The 17,139-nt window shown below is 37.4% G+C and overlaps 1 protein-coding gene across 7 annotated transcripts in view; it reads right to left on the bottom strand.

Moving 5' to 3' along the window:
- The window catches only part of PTPRA (protein tyrosine phosphatase receptor type A), a 167,683-nt gene that overhangs the window by 110,580 nt on the left and 39,964 nt on the right, over positions 1–17,139 (bottom strand). The window contains exon 1 of one of the 7 annotated variants that reach the window (XM_021005303.2): positions 9,574–9,598. The exons of the other annotated variants lie outside the window; for them this stretch is intronic. The gene's annotated coding sequence lies outside the window, so the exon portion shown is untranslated. Of the gene's footprint in view, positions 1–9,573; positions 9,599–17,139 lie in introns of those variants that run through there. 7 annotated transcript variants of the gene reach the window in all.

The raw sequence follows: 17,139 nt of genomic DNA, 5'->3' as shown, positions 1-17,139 counted from the left end.
TATTACAAATCTAACTCAACTATAAGCAGAGACTCAAAGGGGGAAAAGAAATCAGATTTTCCCACAAAGACTATATGAATATACAGAAGAACTAAAGCGAGATTTTAAAAATTACAAAGGGAATAAATAGGTTAGAAAAGAAAGTAGTAAATGTTACTGAAGAAATGGCATCCCTGAACACTAGAATAGAACAATCAGAAATCAATCAGGCACTTAATAGCTGTGTGATCCTGGGCAAGTCACTCAACCTTGACTTCTTCACCAAAAAGCAAAAAAAAAAAACCCAAAAGCAAAAAAAAAAAATCAGGCAACAATATTAGTACACATGAGGCAACAAATTAATATAAGGATGCAAAAGATTTAAAAAAAGAAGAAAATATAAGGTATCTGATATAAAACACTGACCTGGAAAACTTGGCAAGGACAGATAATTTAAGAATCAATAGATTCAGGGCAGCTAGGTGGCACAGTGGATAGAGTTCTGGCCTTGGAGTCAGAAGGACCTGAGTTCAAATGACACTTGACACTTACTAGTTGTATGACCCTAGGCAAGTCATTTAACCCCAATTGCCTCACTAAAAAAAAAAATTAAAAAAAAGAATCAGTAGACTCCATGAAAAAAACCATGATTAAAAAAAGACACGAATATTATATTTCAAAAAATCATAAATGACAAATATTCATATACATTAGAACCAAAGAGCATTTTCCTTTCCCACTTGAAAGAGTTTATGAATATAAGTACTGGATGAAAAAAACATTATTCTTTCCCAAGTAATAATACTGGTTTCCCAAAATCATGTGTCTATTTAGATGTGTAATAATCCACATGTACAATAATGATCATGTAATCACAATAGGCAATGAATAGTGCTATCAGTCATAATTAGGTCTGCATTTCACATCACTTTTCTTTCCTTTAAAAAATGTGTTATTGAAGTTTTATGTTTTTTCATTATTATTAATTCCCAATAACCTTCTCTCCATGGAATTGCCTCTGTAACAAAGAAAAATATACAGACAAGTCTGGGGCCAGTTGGTTCACTTCCTGAATCTAAAGGTCTAAGTATCAAATTCTTCTTCTAAAAAGCATCCTACTTAGAATCCCACTGCATGAAATGGGGTCTGTTTTAAGAAGGCAGTACTACTGGGAGCAGCTAGGTAGTGCAGTGGATAGAGTACCGGCCCTGGATTCAGGAGGACCTGAGTTCAAACCCAGCCTCAGACACATAACACTTACTAGCTGTGTGACCCCGGGCAAGTCACTTAACCCCATTGCCTAGCCAAAAAAAAAAATAAAAATAAAGAGGCAGTACCACATCTAAATCATCAAATCATTCTTGAATATAATAAGAGCACTGGACTAGGAGTCAGGGAGCGTAGGTCTGAATCCCAGCTCTGCTATTCAGCCATTTGACTTCGGATATCATGTTAACTCTCGGAGCCTCAGTATCTCAACACTAAATAAGATTGGACTAGATTATTGCTCCTAGCTCTAACAATCTGTAATCTAGATCCCAGTTCTAATAAACAACCCTCCCATACTTTGTCGATGACACCCCCCCTATAAGAACCCTTCGACAGATTGCCAACATCCTGTTCCCTTACACTACCTGGAAGCATCTTTTTTGCAATACTCATTTGGCACTGGTCTTGTTTCTGAGCACAACGAAGCTTTCTTTTCTTTTCTGACAGGTTCTGTTTTCTGGAACATCATTTTATCACTTTCCATATCAGTTGGCTCTGTCTTTCGTTTATTCCTTTACCATCATACTCTGTATCTGAGCATTGAACTAGGAATTTGGAGCAAACTTGCAACTTCCTATCCCTGCTTAAAGGATTTACAATTGAATTGGGAAGAAAATGTGTATACATGGAGCAAGAACACAACAAAGCCAAGCACTCAAAACATCAAGTTACTTGTTACTGAGGAGGCCAAAGCACAAACTGAGGAACTGTTGCTGGGTGATTCAACATGGCTTCCTCGGGATCATTTTGAACAGGGTTTTGAAAACCGTGATGAACAAATCATTTTCAGGCTCTGTATTATCACTTCTATGTGCTGTGGACTGCGTATACTATTCTAAATTGTCAACTGTACTAATCAACTCTGCAAGTATTTAAAACAAACATACAATTAGAATTTCTCAGTCAAGTTATGACTTTTAATATTGAGTATACACAACCTAACAAAAACTGTAGTCTATGGATAAAATTATGAAGTCAAATACATTTTTCTCTTATAATTCAGAAGTAACTTACAGTCACTCTGGTCTTTCTGGTTTCAGTGAAGGAGTTTCCTCCCAAACCAGTTCTGCTTAGCTAAAGTGTTTTAGCAAACTACATGTGAACACAGTTCACTTAATAGATTTTATTTGTGGGGGAAAAAAACACATTGATTTCTTTAAAATAATAAGTGTATCCTTATAAAGAATACTTCCTATTGGTCGAAGACATCAAATCAACAGCACTAAGAGACTATTTATGAGAGGAAACATGCCAAGGCCTTTTATTTTAACTGGTTGTGTTTTGATGGACATATTCTTGTTTTGTTTTCTGTTTTACTTGAACTACAAAAAGTCCTTAGCCTTCCAATCAAAGAATCACATGCATATACAACATTCATATCAAACCAGTCCTAGGAAATCTAGCTATTACTTTACCAAAAAGTAATCTCTGATTCAACTCTTAAAGAAACCAGCAGGAATTAAAAAGCAGTTGTAATTAAATATGTCACATTATAAGCATTGATTGAAGATTATTATTAATTCCATTTTGTGCTACATTCTAATTTGTGGTCAGCAGCTACTACTAATTTGGAAGCGAAATATGTGTCTGGGTATTTAACAATGGTCAGTTGCAACTGGGAAATATTTGGTTTGCAGTTGGAACATCAAAATCCCCTCTTTAAAAAAGCTGCCTTTTCAGGAAGGTTTAATCTTCCGCTTGCTGCTTCAGGAACAATTCAAGAGGAATTGTGAATGTGCAATTCAATGTAATTCCAAAAGTATCTCTTAAGGGCAAGAGGAAGTTAAAATTGTGTAAGGTTAAACTAAAGTGGATAAAAAATTCAGATGTATGATTGAATAATGAATCTAGCAAGGAAAGTTCTACACACAGTTTACAAAAAGTTAACTTTTCTGAGAAAAACAGTAGACCAAGATAATGAACCCAAAATATAGATTTTAACTCCTGAAGGGGAAAGATACAATCTCCCCCAATTCCTAGAATGCCCTGGAGCCACCAAGTTGTTCCTCAGGTGAAACAACCCCTCAAACAGAATCATGGGATCTAAAACCTAACAATTCTAGAGATCATCTTATCTACTTTCCTAATTTTACAGATGAGAAACTAAGACCTAGTAAGGTGCAGCTTCATTTATTAGTTTAGTTTCTTTTATTCATTACTATCACACATTTCATTAGAGGCTACTCCCCCAGCTCACATTCACAGTAAAGGGTTGTGCCCCAGAGGGAAGCTACTACTCATGGTTTCTAGAAAGTCAGTGGGTTCACAGCCCTAAAACTATGGCTTATGAGCACTCATCAGTGAGCTTACTTGTCAGCACCAGACACAGCCCAAAACAAAAGCATTTACCAAAATGGCATAGTGAAAACAGTCACAAAACCTTAGGGGTGTATTTTCCCATAAATACACATGGTATCAGTGGGAAGAGTAGGACAGAATAAGCATATGCTGGAAGTGAGGCATACCATAAAGAACATATGGGACAAGAGCAACTAACACTTCCAGGAATATAGGGCTTCAATGTCTTTTTCTTCTCCAGGTGTTTTCACTCTGCTACCCCTCCCAGGTGCTCTCAGATGGTCATGTTGATCAATTAGGCTCCCTTGAGTCTGTTCTCAGAAGTTCAATTCTCAACTACCTGAGCTAATCCTCCTCTTCTTCCATGGCTAACTGTCATCTCTGTTGCCAGGGGTTGCAATCCTTGTCACCTACCTCTACTCATTCTTCCTCCTTGACTGCTTCCTGCTAAATGTGGTATCTCCTATTGAAGAGTAACTCCACTGAAAGAAATGGCTTTTGGGGGGGGGGGGAGAACCCACTGCCCTCTATTAGAAGTACAGAGATCACCCTCCACAAAGTTGATTCCTGTCTTTGTCCTAAACAATAACAAGCTACTCCTTTCACTCCATCAGGGAAAAACTCACACTTCCTAAAGGGGAAAAATGATTGTTGTAACTTAGTTTAACACATTTCTTATCTCTGTTCCTTCCTGATTTCACTAGGAGGAATGGGGGTGGGGTGGGGAGAGGACTTCTCCCAATAAAAAAAAAAGTCAGTATGTCCTGTGGTAATCAGAAACACCAAACCACATTTGGAGGAATGGAATTTAATTTAGTCATCCAGAAGGCTAGGTGTACTGTTTGAATTATTTCACAGGTCACATTATGACTTGGTTTTTTTTTACCAGGATCTGTGATTTTATCAGTGTGGACAAATTTCATCATGAAAACTCCCTTCACCAATACTGATTAGGAACTCCTGTGCAATTTACTGCCTTAGAGAGTTGTCATGATGCAAAAAGGTTGAATGGTTTGCCTACGGTCACACAGCCACTGTGTGTGTGTCAGAGGACCGGAAACCAGATCTTCCTGACTCCAAGGTTAGCCCCTCTGTCCACTTTTCTTCTCTTGACCCCGTTATGGAAATGGTATGTCAGGGACTATAACAGACTCTTCCCACATCTGTCTGTTCACAACAACAACTAATGAGAACAACAGTCCCCACTTCTGTAACACTTAAAGATTTGCAAACACTGGCCTCAACAAAAACTCAAGGATTAGGTATCAAAAGTCTTGTTTGTTATCCCCATTATGCTAAGAAAGAAACTGAGACTCAATGAGTGACTTCACCCTGGGAACACGGCATTGAAGCTGGGGCTCAAGACAAATCTGTTTCCAAGTCCGGTGCTCTTTGAGCTATCCTTGGCAGCCTATTTGCCTAATGAGACCCTATTCCTATACTTGCAGCCAAGACAACTGCCCAAACAGTAGCAGGCAGCCTAGCTCCCATGCACCTATACCAGAAAAACCCTGAAAATCATGCCAGACTAGATAACAATCAAGAAATCCAATGAATATTGTACATATTTCAGGTGTTTTTGATGTGTTGATATTTGCTGATTCTTTTTCTTTAAAAATTTTTTTTTGTTATTATTTGTTATTTGGGATAACTCTCTGGGCAGGGGAGGGATACTGGGGGAAATTTGGTGAAAACAACAAAAGATATCAATAAAAACAACAAAAGATAACAAAAAACTTTTTTTAAAAAATCTAACAAAAAATATAGTGACTTCATTCACCCTAAACACAGACAGAAGCCCACAGGGAAAGGAAAGAGGGATACCAGAAGAGCCAGGACCAGCTTAGGCAATAAGATGGTAACCTCCCAGTAGGACCAGAGATAGTCAAGAGACAATGTAGCCTGCAAGTCACTGTATTTGGGAGCAACTAAAGCCAAGGACTACTCTGAGAAAGCCCTAGAGTAGTCACAAACCCATTGTTGCTGTTGAATTGTTTCAATCGTGTCCAACTCTTTGTGACTCCATTTGTGGTTTTCTTGGCAAAGATACTGGAGCAGTTTGCCATTTCTTTCTCCAGCTCATTTTACAGCTGAGGAATTGGGGCAAACAGGGTTAAATGATTTGCCCCGGGTCACACAGCTAGTAAGCATCTGAGGCTACATTTGAACTCAGGTTCTCTGAGCCATCTAGCTGCCCCAGAAACCTATAACATAACCTTTTAAAGGATACGGTAACCAGTCAGGGCATGGTTGAGCTCATATTGGGACATTCCAACCTCAGGGATCCTCAGATACCTAGTACTGTGAAATGAGACTCCATAGAGGCCTCTGAAGTCTGGCACTCTGAACCTCAAAGTACCAGGGGGGCCTAACCACAGGAGGTGGAAGTCAGTGTAGGAACCCAGTTCAAAAACAGACAAGGCCAACCATTTCACTCAAAAGTATAGCAGGAGGTAGAGCTTGACTCTGGATATAAAGCCCCAAATCAGAAACTAAGGCTACAAGAGTGAGTAAACACTGGATTTAGACCACCGTAAAGAATTATAATAAATCCAAAGATACCCCAAAATTCAACCTAGAGAGTTTTTTAACTGTCTGTTCATATTCTTTGAAAACATACACACTGCTCCTACTATTGCATACTTATATCAATTCCCCATATAGCTTGAATATATCAAATCCCCATATATCAGACCTTTATCAGAGATACTTGCTGTTTTTTTTCCCCCAATTAACTGCTGGTCTAATTCTTCCTCCATTGACTGTGCAAAAGTTTTTCGATTTAATCTAAACAAAATTGTCCTTTTACTCTTTACGATCACCTCTAGTCCTTGTTTTGTTAAGAATTCTTCCCCCAAATTAATGAAAAGAAATGCAAGGGAAAGTGGTCTAGCCATACCAGCTCTTAAATTGTATTATAAAGCAGCAATCATCAAAACTATTTGGTAATGGCTAAGAAATGAAGTGGTGGATCAATGGAATAGGTTAAGCACACAAGACACAATATAGTCAATGACTATAGTAATCTACTGATTGATAAACCCAAAGACTCTAGCTTCTGGTATAAGAACTCACTATTTGAGAAAACTGCTGGGACCAAACAAAAGATAGAGAACATTATGAAATGCAAAATGGATAATTTTAATTACATTAAATTGAAAAATTTTTGCACAAAGCCAATGCAAGTAAGATTAGGAGGGAAGCAGAAAACTGGGAAAGAATTTTTACAGCCAGTGTCTTTGATAAAGTTCTCATTTCTAAAATACATAGAGAACTGAGTCAAATCAATAAGAATACAAGTCATTCCCCAATTGATAAATGGTCAGAGGTTATGAACAGGCAATTTTCAGATGAAAAAATTAAAGCTATCTATAGTCATATGAAAAAATGCCCTAAATTACTACCGATTAGAGAAATGCAAATCAAAACAACTCTGAGGTACTACATCACACCTATCACACTGGCCAACATGACAAAACAGGAAAATGATAATTTTGGAGAAGATGTGGGAAAATTGGAATATTAATACATTGTTGATGGAGTTGTGAACTGATCCAACCATTCTGGAGAGCAATTTGGAACTATGCCCAAAGGGCTATAAAAATGTGCATACCCTTTGACCCAGCAATAGCACTTCTAGGGCTGTATCCCAAAGAGATCACACAAATGGGAAAAGGACCCACAGGTACAAAAATATTTATAGGAGCTCTTTTTGTGGTGGCAAAGATTGGAAATTGAGGGGATGCCCATCAGTTGGGGAATGGCTGAACAAGTTATGGTATATGAATGTAATGGAATACTATTGTGCTATAAGAAATGATGATGAGACAGGCAGACTTCAGAAAAACCTGGAAAGACTTAAATGAACTGATGCTGAAGCGAGCAGAACCACAGTAACAGCCACAGTGCACAATGACTAACTTTGACAGACTCATCTCCTCCCAGCAATGCAAGGATCTAAGACAACTCCAAAGGACTAATGATGGAAAATGCTGTTCACATTCAGAAAAGGAACTATGGAGTCTGAATGCAGACAGAAGGACATTATTTGATCTCTCTTTTCTTTTCTTTTTTTTTTGTTTCTTCTTTCTCGTGGTTTCCCCCATTGGTTCTAATTCTTCTTTACAACATGTCTAATGTGCAAATAAGTTCAATATGAATGTATATGTAAAGCTTATATCAGATTGTACACTGTCTTGGAGTAGGAGGAGGGGAGAGATGAGGAGAAAAGTTGGAACTCAAAATCTTATGGAAGTGAATGTTGAAAACTAAAAATAAATAAATAAATTTTTAAAAAAGAGAATTCTTCTCCAAGTCATAGTTACAAAAAGTATGTTCTTCCATTTTCCTCTAATTTTTTTTTACAATATGACATTTTATATTTAGATTATGTTTCTCTTTGGAGTTTACTGTGGTATATAGTATAATATACTGGTATAGATCTAATTTTTATCGGGCTGTTTTTCAATATGTCCAGCAATTATTGTCAAAAAGGGAATCCTTACTCTACTAAGGTCCTTGAATTCACTGTACCTTATGCTACTAAATTTAATTGTTTCTGGGTCTTCTACCTAACTGTTGTTCCATTAATCAACTTTTCTCTTTTTTAACCAGTGTAAATAGCTTTGGTAATTATTGCTTTATAGTATAGTTTGAGATCTGGTAATGCTATATCACTTCCCTTTATTCCTACTTTTAAAAAATAATTTCCTTTGAGATTCTTGACCTTTTTCTTCCCCTAGATAAACTTTGTTATTATTTTGTCTTGTTAAATGTAGTAATCTGTAGGTAGTTCAATTGTTATGTCACAAAATCTATAAATTTCATTTAGGTATAATAATTTTTCTTATATTAACACAGTCCAACCATGCATAATTCTTACCTTTACAATTACTTAAGTCTTATTTATTTCTATAAAGTGTTTTGTAGTTGTATTCATTTAAGTCCTGGATATGTCTTGGTCAGCTGAATTCCAGAATTTTACATCTTTTATAGTTGTTTTGAATGGAACTTTTTCTATCCCCTCCTCTTGGGTTTTGTTAGTAATAGAAAAGCTTGTATGAACTGATGCAGAGTGAAATGAGCTGAACCAGGAAAACAATTTACAGGATGACATCAGAATTCTGATCAATGCAGTGATAAATAATGACTAATAAAACTGATAATGGAACACACTTCCTGCTTTTTGGCAAGGAGGTGATAAACTAGAGGTGGAGGTGCAGAATGAGGCAAAAATTTTTTCAGATGTGGCCAACATATTGTTAAAAGACAAGCCTTTATGGGAGAGACAATAATGATTTAGTGAGAAAAGACAAATATGCAAAATTTTAAAAAGAACATCAGTAAAATGAAAAATACATGCAAAGAAAAAAGTTCAGAAGGGGAACACAAACAAGCAAGGCAACTTCGTTATTATGTTAAAATTAATATGTACTTTTTGAAAACAAAATTCCATAACAGATTATGAATTCATATATAATCTTTTATTCTTTTAATATTGGAATGTGATGATTAAATCATTAATAAAAATAATTTTAAAGACTACCATATATACAAGCATGTCTGCACGTGTCCATGTTTACATACACATAAATATACACATATATATCCACCCTCTTTCTTTTCACTTGTACATCTACTACCCTAGTTCAGGTCCATATTACTCCTCATCTCAACTATTACAATAACCTGTGGCTGGCACACATAGTAAACACTACTAACTTACAACCCCAACTACTCTACTAACTCTCAAGAGGGCAAAAACCATACCTTAGTCTTCTCTACATCCCTCCTCAGTTTAACTCCCTTCCACCATCCCCAGGATACTAGCATACAGTAGATGTTCCACAAGAAGTGGTTAACTTCATTATAGGTAGCTGCTAGGTGGCAGATTAGATAATTACTGGATTTGAAATCAGAAAGATCTGGGTTCAAATCTGACCTCAGATACTTACTAATGTGACTCTAGGCTACTTCTCTCAGCCTCAGTTCCTTTACCTGTAAAATGGAAATAATAATAGCTCTTACCTCACAGGATTGTTGTGAAGATCAAATGAGATAACACATACAAAGTTCTCAGCAAACCTAAAACAGCATATAAATGCTAGGAATTACTGGCTATGACAATGACAATTAGCCTTTATCATCTCAGCCCAACCCTATAAATAAAGAAGGTAGTAGAGAAGAACAAATAAGTGGAGTGGCTAACCCAGCCTTCTTCACCACTAAGACCTGTCTAATATCTAGCACTGACCTTTCTGTCCCTTGCTTTCAATTCACTCAAGAGGCTCTACCTTATAGACAACATCAATGGATGCATATTTATACCAGATTTCTAATCTGAATCATGAGACAAATTTAGTCTACAAACTTCCCCACAAATGATAGCTCCTCAGGCCTAGGACTAGCAAATTCTTACCTCCTGTCCTTTACCCCTATGATTCATCATTGCAGTCTGCTTAAGTAAAAATTCTTTTCCCATGATACCTATCCTCTCACTCTCACTGAATTCCTTTCAGTCCTTCCTGACCCCTCTCCCTACATTGCTCTACCCTCTGAAAGCAACTCCTGCACCTCACCACCTACCTCTTAACAACCTCCCTTTGTCCTAGATATCTTCCAGGTATTATCAAAAACCTTTTGCCTGACAACACCACGTTCCCCCACCATCCTTTCTAATGCTGATTGCTTTCTCTTTTAGGACCCACAATACACAGGACCAGGAGAAGTTAGTATACTCTTTGTTCTCCCACTCTTTCTACATCATTTAGGTTGAAGTAAGAAGTAGGCAAGGCCCAGTCTAAACTAAGCCAGGTAAGTTAACCTGTGTCCAGAATGACATCATTTTAGTATAAGATTTCTGGTTTTTGTATTCTAATTAGGTCTGTGGTTTGTTTGGTTTTGGGGGTCTTTTTTTTTTTTTGCATTTTTCCCCTAATAGAATATAAATGTTGTGATAGTAGGAATTATGTCACCTTTCTTATATTCCTTACCATCTAACACAGTACCCTGCATATATCAGGCACTTAATAAAAGTTTATTGAATTCAAAAGCCTACTCACTGACTCTACGAAGTGTTCCCAAATGGCCTAATAAACTCCATCCCAATACTTACAAAGCTATTCCCTAAATGATTAACATATGTACCCACACTCAGATCTAGATCATTGGTAGAGAGGAAGAGAGGTAATGGATAATCCCAACTAAAAACAGTTTATAATGGATCTAGAAATGCATTCTATGGCCTTGGAATAAAACCAAAGTGGCACAATAGAAAGGAGCCAGAAGAATGGGATTCTAGCCCTTGCTCTGCTACTGACCAGCTCTAAGTCATTTCCTGTCTGGACTTCAGGATACTCCTGGTAAAAAGAGGGAATTTACTGAGATGATCTCTGAGGTTTTTCTCAACCTTAAAATTCTATGATTCTATACTAGTTAACGAAAGGATTGTGCAATTCAGATGTGAATTTACATATAGAAGAAAAGTTTTTTTTTCCCTTCCACAAATCCCTTACACCCACAGACCATATGGAGAAAGTCATTTGCCAAAATTTTCCACAGATGAGCTTCTGCAGCTGCTTGAGATTACAAAGTCCCCACTAAGATCTCTAAATTGATGAAGGACCTATTCTGAAGTCTCCCTAAGGCTTTAACCAAATCAAAGTTGAAAATGCACTAATATGAACCTTGGTCTCACCCATTAACTCCTGTGAGATATACCTATTCCTATGGAAAAAATCAGTTCTAATTTCTAAAGTTTTTTTTTAAACTCTTAAATGCTCTATATATCCAATTGGAACTACAGTGAAACACAAGATGTTTCAGAATGTATTCAACACAAACTTCCTATCCTTTCTTTTTTCTCGTCCTTTAACTTCTCTTCCAGGAAATATACTAATCCAAGGGTGGGGAACCTGCGGCCTGGAGGCCAGCAGTGGTCTTCTAGGTCCTAGGGTACAGCCTTTTGACTCAGTCCAAGTTTTACACAACAAATCCTGTTATTAAAGGGCCTTGTTTTTTTGAAGTTTAGATTCAAAGAGCTGCTCTTGAGGTCCTAGAGGGCCACATGTTGCCCCCAGGCTGAAGGTTTCCCACCCCGGTACTAATCTATTAGTCAAGGTCAACTCCTCAACTCATCAAGACCTCTCCATCAAGGCCCAGAAATCTCTTCAGCCTGGAAGATCACTTTAGCCCTTCAAACTTAAAAACTCATAAGGTGGAAGCACCCTCTATAACAGGGGCACCTCACAGACCAGAAGTTGGAGAGTTCCTCCCTGAACTTCCATTTAATGAGGACACCCAAATCAATCATCTCTTCATCTCCCACCAAACAGCACTCCACCAGACTTCTCCATTACTCGCCCATCAGATATCTTCCTCCCTTACCTTTTTCCTTTTGAACGCAGTCTTCTCCATTAGAATCTAAATTCACTGAGGGCAGGGACTTTCTTTTTGCTTGCATTTGTATATCCTGAGCTTAGAACACAGGGTGAAGAAAATGCCCAAGGGCCAAAATTAAAAAAAAAAAAGCAATGTATGAACTTTTCCATCTTATTACCAATTCTAGGGGTTAATTAAAAGATAAGAAAGGATTCCTCTAACTATAAAGGAAAAAAAAAGAATGATGGAGATAGAAAAGTCTTTGGGTATTAAACACCTATTGGAAAAGAAGTGTGGCTTTCCTTTATTAACATATTTTCATAAAACCAGACCATAGTTTATCACCCCAAATTCAGTCTCCAACTCCACAAAAAGGCCATTTGTGGAAGAATATGGTTGCCCAAGATGACAATAACCTCAAAAGACTAAATATGCATTCCCCAAATAGCTAGCTTCTCCTTAATCTATGATCCAATCATTTATGAAAGTTCTGCTTGCCTTTCTTATGTCAGCACTTGTTCCTACTCAACATGTAAAATGTATAAGAAAGTAGAAATATATTTAAAGGGATATTTCACTTATTTTTATTTCAATAATGATTTGAATTCAAATCTCAAGCCTCTCTTTACTCTAGTTTATCCTCCATTCAGCTACCAAAGTGATTTTTCCTAAAGTATAGATCTGACCACATCACTCCTAACTACACCCCACACACACACTCCTACTCAATAAACTCCAGAAGCTCCATCTATTTAGCATTTCCTTTTAGAAATTTGCCTCTTCCTCCCTTCCAGTCTTCTTAAATTTTAGTCCCCTCCACAAAATCTACAATCCAGTTGCATGGGCCTATCTCCCAATTCTGGTTTTTGTTGGCTGTTCTCCATGTCTGGAATGCTCTCTCTCCTCACCTCACCACCTTCTCTGGTTTCTTTCAAAACTCAGCTCAAATCCTGCCTTCTCCAGGAGGTCTTTCCCAGGCTTCCCTCTCTCCCCACCTTCAGCATCTTCCCTCTGAGACTGCCTTCCATTTACTTTGTATATATTTTGTAGATAAAGTTGTTTACACATTGTCTATTTCATTAGAATGTAAGCTTCTTGAGGGCAGAGACAGTGTTTTCTTTTCCTTTATTTGTAACCCTAGCACTTATCACAGTGCCTGGCACAGGCTATTAGGAATTCCTAGGAATCAGAAATTGTTCAGTAAATGTTTGCTAACTACCCAAGAAATCAAAGAAAGTGAAAAAGGCTCAACATGTACAAAAAATATTTATAGCAACTCTTATTGTGGTTGGTGAAGAACTTGGAAACTATGAAAGTACCCATCAATTGGGAAATGGCTAAACAAATTATAGTATGTGAATGTAATGAAATACTATTGTGCATAAGAAATGATGAAAGGGAGAAACCTGGAAAGACTTGCACGAAATGATGCAGAGGGAAGTGAGTAGAACCAGAACAATTTAGTACAATAAAGCCACTGTAAAAAAAAACTTTGAAAAACTTCAAAACTCTGATCAAAATGGCCACCCATGATTCCAAAGGGCCAATGATAAAGCATGCTACCCACTTCTTGACAGAGAAGTGACTCAAGGTGCAGGGTGAGACATACTTTTAGACACAGCCAATGTAGGAAGTTGCTTTCCTTGACTAAGCCTATTTGTTATGCGTTATTTTTTTCTTTTTTTCCCTTCAATGGGACAATGTGGAAGGGAGAGAAATGGGTTGCTGGATTTTTTTTGTTAACTGAAAAAAGAAATTTAATTTTTTAAAAATGCTTGTTGACTGAATTCAGTAATTAAACTCAAAACTTCTATGCATCAAATAAGAACACACTTGTGTCTCAAAAATTCTGGATTCACAGAAAAATTAGACATGGGAAAAATTATCAGATTTTAATGAATAATCTTGTTAAGATTGTGAAAAGAGGCTGAACATTTGGATTATCAATACTGAAGACAAGTTCTGCTAATTCAACATGAAAAGTTTTCATTAGGGCACTGATTGTTTAGCAACCTGTTGACACTTTAAAATGGAATCACTTAAGCCTTTTCAACATTACCATTCCTCTCCAAGATGACCCTAACTGGCCAGGCACCAGTCATTAAGCTACCAAAAAAGCCTTCACTTTAAAAGAGAAGAACAGCCAGGCCCTGGCAGCTGCCAGGTGTGGGCTCACAGCCTTGTTCTAGTGACTGCCTCAATCTGGCTTGAGCACGAAAGAGGAAGGTTAAAAGGAGATGGATCTCCTGGAAACAAATTCTTTGTTCTCATCTATTTCAGGAAAGGAGGGAAGCAAATAAAAGAAAAAAGAGCAGCTTCAGAATACTAAATATCTATTTGAATGGGTCCAGTTAGTGACACGTGACATTTGTGGCATAAGCAAGAGGTTTGAAGGAGCCAAATTTGCTCAAACACAATTCACAAAACCTCTAAGCAAAATCCATTGGGTCTTCAGAGAATACTTTTATTCTCTCTTTTGAAAAAGATGCAGAGTTGTGCCAGGAACTTTAAGGATTCAATCTAAGAAGAATCAAGTCTTTAAGACAAAATGTTTCTATCTATATCCTGTCCATGTTCTTATCTTTGCAATTACATTTGGTCTCCCTAAATTCTCCTGATATATTTTTATATGCATCTAGCACAAAAGAATTTTCCAAATCTAAAATATATATATTTTTTAAATTAGCGGATGAATTCAGCATCCATTCATGAATGGAAAATCATCAAGTCCAGTTCTGAGATGTCATGTTACCTCCATTTTTGATGCAAAAATTTACTGCAAATATAATTTAATAAAATATAATCAGTTTGGCTTCCCTGGGCTTCCCACACTATGGCAGTCCCTTACCAGCGATAAAAATACACTTCCTGGCATTGCCTCTTATGTACCAGTATCCCCTCTTAACTCAGCAGAACTAAAAATACATTAGCATTCATTTCCGCCCTGCTGCTGCCCAGTCATCCAGAAGGAGCTGTCCGAATGTCACTGGAGCCTTACATATTAGAGGATTCCTTCCAGATCATTACAAAATATATAACCTACTACATTAACTACAGTACTGCCAGGTCAGGGGAGACACAAAGCAATCCTACTGCCTTGTGGTCAAAGCACATTAAATCTCTGTGACAGCAAACCTTGGAATGCATAATGTATGTATTCTAGGCTCCACCAATCTATAATAGAATGAAAGGAACTAGCCAACAACCACTTCTTCCTGCATTCCAACTGACAATGAATTGAAACCAGTTAATTCACAGAAATCTCTGAACTGGACTCTTGAAGACACAGCTGAAATTACTATATTTGTAATTTACATATTTTTATTTTATTTTATATCCTATCCTGATTATTGTCAATATAGAAATTATTATTTATAATTTTCTACATAACATTTTCCCCTTTAAATAGGCTCTGTAAGGTAGATAGAATATTGGACTTGAAGTCAGGAGGCCCTGGGCTCAAACCTCTCTTCGGACACTTGCTAGCTGTTATGTCTCTGAGCTTCAGTTTCCTCATCAGTAAAATAAGGCTGGACTGCCTTTAAGTTCCCTTTCTGATCTGAATATATTTGATTTTATGTGATTTATAAAGGCACACTGCATCAGTGGACTAATGCTTGCTAAGGTTCATAGCAGAGAAAAACAATTAGTAAGTTAATGAACAATGGATGTCTATATTATCAAGGTAAATTATTTAAGTTCCCCCTTGGTGTCAAATATTTTTAAAATTCAAGTCCATTTTAAAATTGTAAACCAAGTTACATCTATTTAATAACACTAATGACTGTAAACATAACAAAATTTCTTAAACAGAAAAATTATGCTTGAGTGGCAGTATAAAAGAGAAAAGAGTAGTATATCACAATTCAATTCAACAAATATTTATTAAAGGCTTACTATGTGCAAGGTACCATGCTAAGTACTGGAGATGTCATTCGTCCTTCATTTTTAAGAGAACCAATGACATCACAGGGTGATATCTTGACTTAGTTGTGAACTGGATTTAAGGGAGGCAGACTTGTACAAAATCAATCAGCCTTACTCTCCCTTCCAGAGTCGTTAAAGTCTATCAGTAAGACAAAAGTCAGGACAGCCACAATGGCCAGGGATGCAGTGGATGACCTTGGCATCTTTGGTATCAGAACAAGCCTCCATGATCATTGGAACAAATTGTTCTCATCTACCCATTCTGTCAGGGGGAGCCTTCACACGCTTGAGACAGACATCCCCCTAACTCACCAGCAGGTCTGAGGTCAGCCAGTTACCCTCAACCTGGTTTAGCCTGTCTGCCTAGACAGTTTTACTAAGGTGTGGCCACTACACATGCTACAATTTCTTGAAGCCACAGGTGAGAGCTGGGTGAAAGTTGGACGCCAAGGGGAATGAGCAGCCCTGAAAAGGGCTAGGCAAGCCCTCACTCCAGAGTTGCTAGTCCTCCTAGAACATCACACACACCCAGTACTGGAGATACAAAGACAAGAAACAAAGGGGTTCCTGCCCTCAACGAGCTTACAATCCCAGGGAGTGGGAGAGAAGTTTAGGAACAAGGTACACCCTAGAGTCGGTACAAAGTCAACTTAATCTTCCACATTAATATCTATTTATAGAGCTGTACAATGAAAAATGTATGTTCAAAATCACAACCTCATGACACTGTAAGATCTCTGATCACCAGAAAAAAACCCCATATATTAAATTATGCCAAGGATACAGTGAGGCAAGAAAGTATGGTAACATTTTTAAAACCTTTCCAAAAGATACTGAAACCAAAAGATTTTCTGACTAACCCTCAACTAACAAACACAAATAATCAAGAAATCCTCTAAGTATTGTTTAATTGAACCTGCACTCTATGTATGTCTAGAGGTAGAGAGATTTAAGAAAATCTGCCTGTAGGAGGTGACAGCTACGCTTTGAAAGCGTCTCAGGATTCCACAAAATGAAGGTGAGGAGGGAGTGTATTACAGACATGGAGGACCACTTGCACAAAGAGGCAAAAAGACAAGACATTGAATATCATATACTAAGAGTGACCAATAAGCCAGTTTGATTAGAAAGGGGAATACATGAAAGGGAATACTATGAAACAAAACTGGAAAAGAAGACAGAAGCCAGGCTGTGGAGGGCTTTATGTGCCAGGCTAAGAATTTTGTATTCTATCCTATTAGCAACAAGGAGTCGTCCACAAAAAAGAGTGCATGCAGCCAGAACCAG

Source organism: Phascolarctos cinereus, unplaced genomic scaffold (genome assembly GCF_003287225.1).
Source record: "Phascolarctos cinereus isolate Bilbo 61053 unplaced genomic scaffold, phaCin_HiC Scaffold_9;HRSCAF=440, whole genome shotgun sequence".
NCBI classification, from domain to species: domain Eukaryota; kingdom Metazoa; phylum Chordata; class Mammalia; order Diprotodontia; family Phascolarctidae; genus Phascolarctos; species Phascolarctos cinereus.
This window is presented reverse-complemented; position numbering and strand designations above follow the sequence as displayed.